The following is a 10,397-nucleotide window of genomic DNA, read 5'->3' on the forward strand; positions in this document are numbered from 1 at the left end:
ACCAGATAGTGTTTGACAAATGTGGATAAGGTTCATGGAAGAAAGGTTTATTTTCCTTCCATTTAAACTTACAAATCTATCCCTTTACCTGAAAATATTTTCTCTTTCTTTTAAAAGATAGTGCCTAATTGATACTTTCATTTTTCAGTTAAAATACTTGAGTCTTACAATTTCAATCAGATGCTTTTCACTAATTCTTGTTCAGTCTGTTTGTGCTAGTACAGGACATAAAATTTATTCCTTACTGCTCTCTAAATTCTTGTGATATTACAGATAACCAAGTTTGATTCAATTGGAACAGTTTGCACGGCAACTGTTGTATATTTCAAAACAGGAAAAAGAAATCAGCAGTCAGTTGCAAATACACTCCTGGAAATTGAAATAAGAACACCGTGAATTCATTGTCCCAGGAAGGGGAAACTTTATTGACACATTCCTGGGGTCAGATACATCACATGATCACACTGACAGAACCATAGGCACATAGACACAGGCAACAGAGCATGCACAATGTCGGCACTAGTACAGTGTATATCCACCTTTCGCAGCAATGCAGGCTGCTATTCTCCCATGGAGATGATCGTAGAGATGCTGGATGTAGTCCTGTGGAACGGCTTGCCATGCCATTTCCACCTGGCGCCTCAGTTGGACCAGCGTTCGTGCTGGACGTGCAGACCGCGTGAGACGACGCTTCATCCAGTCCCAAACATGCTCAATGGGGGACAGATCCGGAGATCTTGCTGGCCAGGGTAGTTGACTTACACCTTCTAGAGCACGTTGGGTGGCACGGGATACATGCGGACGTGCATTGTCCTGTTGGAACAGCAAGTTCCCTTGCCGGTCTAGGAATGGTAGAACGATGGGTTCGATGACGGTTTGGATGTACCGTGCACTATTCAGTGTCCCCTCGACGATCACCAGTGGTGTACGGCCAGTGTAGGAGATCGCTCCCCACATCATGATGCCAGGTGTTGGCCCTGTGTGCCTCGGTCGTATGCAGTCCTGATTGTGGCGCTCACCTGCACGGCGCCAAACACGCATACGACCATCATTGGCACCAAGGCAGAACCGACTCTCATCGCTGAAGACGACACGTCTCCATTCGTCCCTCCATTCACGCCTGTCGCGACACCACTGGAGGCGGGCTGCACGATGTTGGGGCGTGAGCGGAAGACTGCCTAACGGTGTGCGGGACCGTAGCCCAGCTTCATGGAGACGGTTGCGAATGGTCCTCGCCGATACCCCAGGAGCAACAGTGTCCCTAATTTGCTGGGAAGTGGCGGTGCGGTCCCCTACGGCACTGCGTAGGATCCTACGGTCTTGGCGTGCATCCGTGCGTCGCTGCGGTCCGGTCCTAGGTCGACGGGCGCGTGCACCTTCCGCCGACCACTGGCGACAACATCGATGTACTGTGGAGACCTCACGCCCCACGTGTTGAGCAATTCGGCGGTACGTCCACCCGGCCTCCCGCATGCCCACTATATGCCCTCGCTCAAAGTCCGTCAACTGCACATACGGTTCACGTCCACGCTGTCGCGGCATGCTACCAGTGTTAAAGACTGCGATGGGGCTCCGTATGCCACGGCAAACTGGCTGACACTGACGGCGGCGGTGCACAAATGCTGCACAGCTAGCGCCATTCGACGGCCAACACCGCGGTTCCTGGTGTGTCCGCTGTGCTGTGCGTGTGATCATTGCTTGTACAGCCCTCTCGCAGTGTCCGGAGCAAGTATGGTGGGTCCGACACACCGGTGTCAATGTGTTCTTTTTTCCATTTCCAGGAGTGTACAATCTGTATTTTTATAGCAAATCTAGATTTCAGCTCCTGAGTAGCTTATCTTCTGTGTGTTTAAACTGAATCCAATAGAATCATCACACTTGTGACAACACATGATATTCTTTGACTTTAAGACGTACGTCGCAAGAGTTAGCATCTGTCTATATATTAGGTTGGAGCATAAGTTCGCATTGTTTCTGTTTTGCGTTTTGGTATTCTAGTTGCTATGGGTTTATTTACCAATTATAATTTTATGTTCGTAGTTCACTGTTGCTATCTGAGACTACATATTGTCATTTTGTCATTTGGAGACAGTAAGTGAAGCTGTGGGCGCTACAAAATAGTGCCATGTGGAGAAATCTGAAGGTTTCCGACATATTCTTCTGCTTGAGTTCAATAGAGAGGTGACAGCAGCTGAGTCAGCCAAAAACATTTGCACCATGTATAGGGACAATGACAATGGACTGAGCACAACAAGAAAATGGTTTGCTCATTTTAAGGAGGATCATTTTGATATCTGTTACTCTCCACATTCAGGAAGATTTTCAGGGTTTGATGAAGATCGTTTAAATGCATTAATTCACAATGATCCATGTCAGCGTACTCAATGACTGGTAAATGTGATGTAATGTGATCATTTGACCATCATACAACATTTTCATATAATGGGGAAGGTTCAAAAATCAGGCACACGGGAACCACAAGGTCTAAGCCAAAATCACAAAAATTAGCAGGTTGCCGCATATGCATCTCTGCTTACTCATCAATTGGCTCATGAACAGCACTGACCTCTATCATTAATGCTGATGAGAAATGGTGTCTTTATGCTAACATAAGGAAAAGAAAGGAATGGTTGATCACAAAAAAGGCAGCAACTCCTTGTAGAAAGATCTGCATGCATCCACAAAAAATAATGTTAAAGATCTGGTGAAACAGTAACAGTATTGTGTATTATGAATTGCTTCCCTGAAGTGTAATGATCACTGCTGATATTTACTGTCAACAACTGAGACATCTTCCGGGTGCCCTCCAAGAACAACCAGGAACACGGTGTGAAGTGATGCCTGCCCGCATTCTGCTAGACTGACAAAAAAGCACTACAAGAGTTGAGTTGGGAAGTCATTGCTGATCCACCATATTTAATTGATCTTGCACCCTTAGATTTTCATCTTTTCTGATCTCTATTAACCAACCTTCAAGAAACTTCCTTCCCAGATGAAAATACACTCCAAACATGGCTCGATGAGTTAATTGTCTTAAAACCATGTGATTTCCTCAGTCACAGAATCAAAAATTTGCCCAAGCATTGGCAGACTGTCATAAATATTGAACTAGAACACATTATTGATGATTAAATTCTCTGTTGCATGTACCTGTTGTGTTCATTAAACATAACGGAAGAATGCTATGAACTTATGCACCAATCCAGTAGTCTTAAAATCATATAGTAACGTGGTGTCACAAGCTTGATGAGTCTATATGACTGTTTAAATGCACTGAAGATAGATATTCAGTAGCTGAAATCTAAATCTGCAGAAAAAATACAGATAGAATTTATGACTGACTTTTCCTTTCTTCAGATATAAAAGACATTTTTCTGCCAGAATCTAAATACCTAATCATCTAAATATCTAGTAACCAAAATTTCACCAGCCACAATAGGTCTCACCTGTCCCTTTTCAGACCGAGCGAGGTGGCGCAGTGGTTAGCACACTGGACTCGCATTCGGGAGGACGACGGTTCAATCCCGTCTCCGGCCATCCTGATTTAGGTTTCCCGTGATTTCCCTCAATCGTTTCAGGCAAATGCCAGGATGGTTCCTTTGAAAGGGCACGGCCGATTTCTTTCCCAATCCTTCCCTAACCCGAGCTTGCGCTCCGTCTCTAATGACCTCGTTGTCGACGGGACATTAAACACTAACCACCACCACCACCACCACCACCCTTTTCAGGCTCCATCCTCTTTTCCCCAATAAACCACTCATGAGTAGATATTAGACAGTGTGTGCTACTACTTTTCCTGTAGTTCCATTGGTGTATAGTGGAACTTGGCACCTATTCCAGAATGTGGATTGTTTTCTGACAACTGGTTCAGAAAAGACCTCTTTGGCAGTTCATTTGAATATTCATTCTTTATAACGCTTGAATGAAATGTTTGGTCCTTATTGTTATTTTGTTTTTTAACTCCAGACTATTATTTTGTTTCTTAACTCCAGCCTGTTTAGTCTCACTTCTAAGTTTAAATCATGTAGAATATTAATTTCTGTTACCTGATCAATGCTTGTGCTCACTCTCTATTTAAGGTATCTAGGACTTTATAAAACTTAGTAACTCATTATCCTTTGCCCACCCATGATACCATGTATCTTTTTGCACTTGGTAATATAGAAAATGAGCTAATACCCGAACTAAATGAGTATCCTCAATGGGGTTGAATAGATATTTTGACCATTCTATATACCTATAACTGTCTCAACCACTATTATAATAATGTGGACTAACTACTCATGTGCTAACTTTTTTGTGTGTTTGATGACCAATATTTGTTTTTAAACTTGTCACAGAAATCATTCCACAAAGTGAATTATTCAGAATAAGCTGTACTACACTCTGTAGTCTCCTCTTCTGGATAGTTTAGAACAAAATCTATCTTTTTTTGAATCATCTCAATGTGTGTGACTCTGAAAATGCTCTTAAGAAATATGTAGAATGATCATATTCTGCTTTAAATTGAGCAAATTGTTTATTTATATTAATTCCTGATTCTAAATAAAACTGTAGTGAAAAAACACTATTTTTAGTACATTCCTTTCTCTTAACTCCTTTCTTAGTTTTTGAGATTCTGCCTCTTTTTATTTTTTGATCTACTCATGGATGAGGTGTGCTGTCTAATGGCTCTATCTTTTCATGTACTTTTTGTTCAATCAAATGATTTACATAATCCTTCAATGTTATGAAAATGAAACCTGGGATACCTACTTAATCTGAGTCTTTATCTTGTCAAAAACACTGAGCCTTTCTATAATGTCTGGAATTTGTTTATGTCCCTCAGCAAATTCTTTTCCAGGAAGCTTCTTAATTTGTTCTATATCAGCTGTTACATATTTCAGTTGTTTATTTGCTTCATCCCGTACTAGTTCACATCGCTTACTTTTCTCAGAATGTAATTTATCTTTTAAACTTAATTGATTCCAGTTCTAATATTTTTCGATTTATAGGAAACTATTTATGATGTGAGTTAGCAATATGTTCCTTCAACTTATTAGTTTGTAGGTCTATTTTGGCATTATTTGTGTCTAATTTGGCATTTAACTCAGCAGTTGTCTGAGTCAGAGTATTCTCAAACTCAATGTCTTGTGCATTTACATTAACATTTAGGTCAGCAATAGCCCTTAAAGTTTCCTCTGTTTTTCTTGTTAATAGTGACATACAGTTTAAATCCTAATAGTGGAACACTACTTCTATAATTCACAACTGTTATTAGCACTTTCCTAGGAAATCACTACAAAAATCTGTTCAGACATCCCTAAACACACAAAATTAGATGAGAGAGAGTAAAAGTTTCCTGGAGCAAATAAAACTCACCCTGCAGTGCTGCGCAATAATCAGCATCATAATGTGGCATGCATGGCTCTGCCAGAATTCTTTGATACCATGAGTTGGTTACGCAGCTCCCTCCACACCTGAAATTGTTGCATAGCTGCTGGTTGCCCACTGCTGTTATCACTGTCCACCAAAGCAACTGGCATGAATCTTCCATTTCACTGCATTTAAGAACCTTCTTTGTTGAATTCAGCGCTGTGACTTAATTGCATTTCAGCAGCAACACATTTTATTGTAAAGATAACCTTTTAGCATGTGCATTAACACATGCATTTTCTCCCTTTAATCAGTTATTTATCTTGCTGCCAGGGTCAGTGGTACAATTTTACAGTAATTCTCCATGTAAAATAGGTTATTCTTTTTAAATATTTTCATTGAATAATCTTTCTTATCATTTTTTGCCTTATATTTCTTGCTTTTAACACTCTTTATAGCATCCATTAGTCTTTTACAAAGCTAAGAGTTTTTGTTACACTTCCAGCAATAACATGACCAACATCTTGCATATGGGCACAACCAAAGTCATATTTTTGTGTCTTTTGTGGAATATATTAGTGTAGTTCTTGCTACACCTGATGCCCTTGACACTGCTTTCTTGTTACACTCTGCTTGAACTTGTACTACATCTGGAATACTGTTGCTATTATGAGAATCTAAACCACAATTTCAACTTCTCTCGAGTAACATGGAGATTCTTCAGGAAGTCAGTCCCCAGGGATTCCCGTTTGAGTTCCTGAAGTGTCTCCACAATATTTGAATGTTGTTTGAACCCACCAGCAACAAATTTAGCAGCTTGCCCTTGAATTGCTTTGATACCTTCCTTTAATCTGACCCGCTGCAAACCTGAAATGCTCAATCAGTACTCAGGAATTGGTCATATTAGTGCCCTATATGTGGTCTCCTTTCCAGATGAACCATACTTTCCTAAAGTTCTCCCAGTAAAATGAATTCGGCCATTTACCTTTCCTACTACAATTCTTACATTCTTGTTCTACTTCATATCACTTTGTGACATTATGCATAGATGTTTAATCAATGTGACTGTGTCAATCAGCACACTATTAGTGTGGTATTCAAACATTATGGGTTTTTTTCCTCCTCATCTCTGTTAGTTTACATTTTTCTACATTTAGAGCTATCTACCATTCATCACACAAACTAGAAATTTGATGTTAGTCATCTTGTATCCTCCTTCATTCACTCAATGATGACACCTTCCCTTAAGCCACAACATCATCAGCAAACAGCCACCGATTACTGCTCATCCTGTCTGCGAGATCATTTATGTATATAGAAAATAGTAAAGGTTCTATCACATTTTCTGAGGCACTCCTGGCGGTATCCTTGCCTGTGACAAACACTTGTGGTCGAGGACAACATACTGCACTCCGTTACTTCAGAAGTCTTTAAAACACTCTCATAACTGAGAACGTATTCCATATGCTTGTACCTACATTAACAGTCTGCATTGGGGCACCATACCAAATGCTTTTCTGTAATCTAATAATAGGAATCTTCATATTACCTTTCATCCTTCGTTCATGGGATATCATTTGAGAAAAGGTTAAGCTGAGTTTTGCATGAGGGATGCTTTCTAACACAATGGTGATTCATGGACAGAAGTTCTTCTGTCTCAAGGAAATTTATACAATTTGAACTGGGTATATGTTTAAGAATACTGCAGGAAACCAATGTTAAGGATATTGATCTGTAATTCTGCAGGTCCATTCTTTTACTCTTCTTATACAAAGGAGCCAGTTCAGCGGTGAACAGTGAACAAAACAGTTCTATGCTAAGACAATTTATCTTTGGGTAATAATCTTCACTAAGCATAAACACCTGATGATGAGCAAAACATGCTTGAAATCGGGTGCAATATGTTAATTAAACATAAAATAAATAATTATAACACCTATTTTCTGCCTTAGCCTGCACTGAAGCAATGAGAGAATGTTCAAATTCTCGACTACATCTCATTAGCTGTGTATTGCTGCAACTGTAGCCATACATTCAGATCCCACTACAAACATATGTTTAAAGTCAGATGTTTTTCCTCTTCCTCTATTTTAATTGAAACCAACTGCAACGAAATCAACTAAAGGAATCCTGTGAAACACTTAAGTTCATAATCCTCAAATGACTGATGGAGTTTGCCACACTTTGCCAGTTACTACTATAATATTGTTTATCAGTCATAGGTGCATTTATGTTGCTCATTTTCATTGTATTTTGAATGGTGGAGCTGGAAGAATGGAGACATTGGGTGTCCACCACAATATAGTATCAGTACTCACCTTCCGTATTTGACTTCAGTGTAGCAGCAGGATAACCACAAAAAGAGGCTGACATCAAGAAGTCAATAAGGTAGGCATGAAACTGCACCCAGTGTCATATTTTAAGAAACATCCACAGTTGCTGTTATGGTTGGGCAGGCAGGGAATGGGTGTGAATTACGGTGTGGCAGACTATAACAATTGTTTATTGCTTCCAAAACATAGTGACAGTCTAGTGCAAAAAAAGAAAAAAGAAATAAAAAAGAAAGAAAAAACTGCCAGAAAGATGCAAGCATGAGACGTTTCGTTGCCATTAACTTGCATATGGTGTTATGTGTGGATACCAGGGTGCAGATGCTATTCACCCACCACCGAGCAACTCTTTCATGAGTAGAAAATAAAGTGTAAGCTACAGTCTGATGTAGTGGTAGTTTAGCATCATGAATCAGCTGCCTATACATCGCATCTGTAAGTGTTAGAACAGTCTTCCAGCTGTCCCATCATATTACACCCTGATAATTCTCACTGGACTACTGTGACATGATGAAGTCATTGTTCATAAATGATACCATCAGGGACACAGCTATTAACACCATGCACCGACTGTGGATCACTAGATAGAAAATCAGCACAAAGCTCAGCATGTTGAATGTAATGTTACCCTGGTATGTCTCTGTGTTAAGCATAATGCAAGTTGAAAAGCTCTTCACCACAGATGCTCCTCGCCTTTACTGACAGAACATCAGTAGTGGTTATACTGTAATCATTCTGAGTAGACACTTGTCATTTTTCAGTAATCATAGGCTTAATGACAGTTTTGCTCAAGGATGACATATTCCAGACATTACCGTCTGCATTTTTTGTTCCTTATTTCTTGTTCCTGGTGACAACTGCTTCTCCATTCATGTTAGCAGCAGCGCATATTCGCTGCCGTCAATTTTCACACAGTTTTTTGAGCATGCTTTTCAGCTAACTCTCGATTTGGAATGCAATATTATTCACAGCTTACAAAGCCTCTACTTGGATGTTCACGTATTGTGGTGAAAGCTGAGCTGAGCTGTCCTTTCATTTGTGTTGCTCTGTTTCGTGCACAGTGCCAGTTACAGGATTCTTAAGAAAGACATTTTCAAAGTTTGTAACGATCAAAAGATGTGTTACTTTCTCATAATGTATGCAGTGTAACCACTCGAGACACTTCAGACGTGTGGATCGCATTTGGTGAATTAGCTTTTTGGTTTTCAATGTGCTTATGACAGAAAAACGGAAATAATGTTATAGTGATTTACAATCTTTATCTGCAGTCGGAGCATCTGAGTGCTATTAATAACAGCACTGTAGTTCATAAACACAAATAAAATCCATTGACACATACTTCTGGTATTCAGGCCCTCCTGCACCATGTTTTTCACACACAAGATGTGCTCACTTTACGCCAGGCTTACACCATCTGGTGAAATGAATTCTTCCTATTAATAGTACAACTGAAACAATGTAGAATAAATTTGGCAAGGGTGTGACTGCCGAGTTACTTCCTAGACAACATATAAACATGCCAACACATTCACTTGATATTTCCTTGTCTGTCTGATTGAATAATCTGAGTTATTTTCTTTAGAGGTGTGACATTGATGTATCTCTTTATGATTTTGAGTCCAGGATGATAATTCCACGCCCAAATTGTAACTAATCCTGTCTGTTACATTGCAGTTTATTAGTTCTAGATACCACTAGACAATTAGGAAGAGACAACCACGGCAGTGCTTCAGTGATACTGAGGTAATGTGTTTGCTTCTGAAGCAAGGGCTGCTTTTGGTCATGGTTCCAGCCTTGCTGAAGGCCAGATTATTTTAGCTATTTTGTGACAGAGCTACAGGCAGGCAGATCCAAAGTTTCAGTTTGACATAGGACAGCAAATAAACTATATCGTTTCGAAGTCCAGAATGACTAACGTCTTATCCACTCGTGCTGTAATAGGCACACTCATGTTACAGTGTTTTCTGTTTTATTTACACACACTTTCACCATAAAGTTACTGTGATAAGCTGAATTACTGTACTTAGTTGTTGACAACCACTACTACCTGTGATGGACATGACCATGGGAGGGTCTCATAATGCCCGACATTCACCAGGTGCAAAATACTGTGATCACACTGCCCTTTGTTTGAGGAAATGTCTTTTTTCAGGGCTAAGCTTTCAATTTTCTTTTAAGAAGTTAACATAAAGACATCATAACTAGACACCAGTAACAGTACTGGATAGGAAAAATGACGTTCAAGCGAAAATGGAGTAATAGTCACCCCTTTGGTTTTTGTTGCTTTCCGTTGTACTTCTACACTCGTCTTCTGAACCTTCTCTATTGAATGCAAGTGGCGTGGTACGGTTAAATGTTTGTAGTTCGTCACGTATAACAATGTTTCTTGAAACAGGAAAATCCTTTGCTAACATGCTTTGCCTACAAGCTCTCATTCCTCACGCAGTGCAGTTGTTCTACCCTAGCTTGCTTCCTTCAAACATACGTTAAACCCAGAGTAAACAGTATGTTGCAAAAAATGGTTCAAATGGCTCTGAGCACTATGGGACTTAACTTCTGAGGTCATCAGTCCCCTAGAACTTAGAACTACTTAAACCTAACTAACCTAAGGATATCACACACATCCATTCCCTAGGCAGGATTCGAACCTGCGACCGTAGCGATCGCGTTGTTCCAGACTGTAGCGCCAGAACCGCTCGGCCACATCGGCCG

This window comes from Schistocerca americana, chromosome 9, assembly GCF_021461395.2.
Source record: "Schistocerca americana isolate TAMUIC-IGC-003095 chromosome 9, iqSchAmer2.1, whole genome shotgun sequence".
NCBI classification, from domain to species: Eukaryota; Metazoa; Arthropoda; class Insecta; order Orthoptera; family Acrididae; genus Schistocerca; species Schistocerca americana.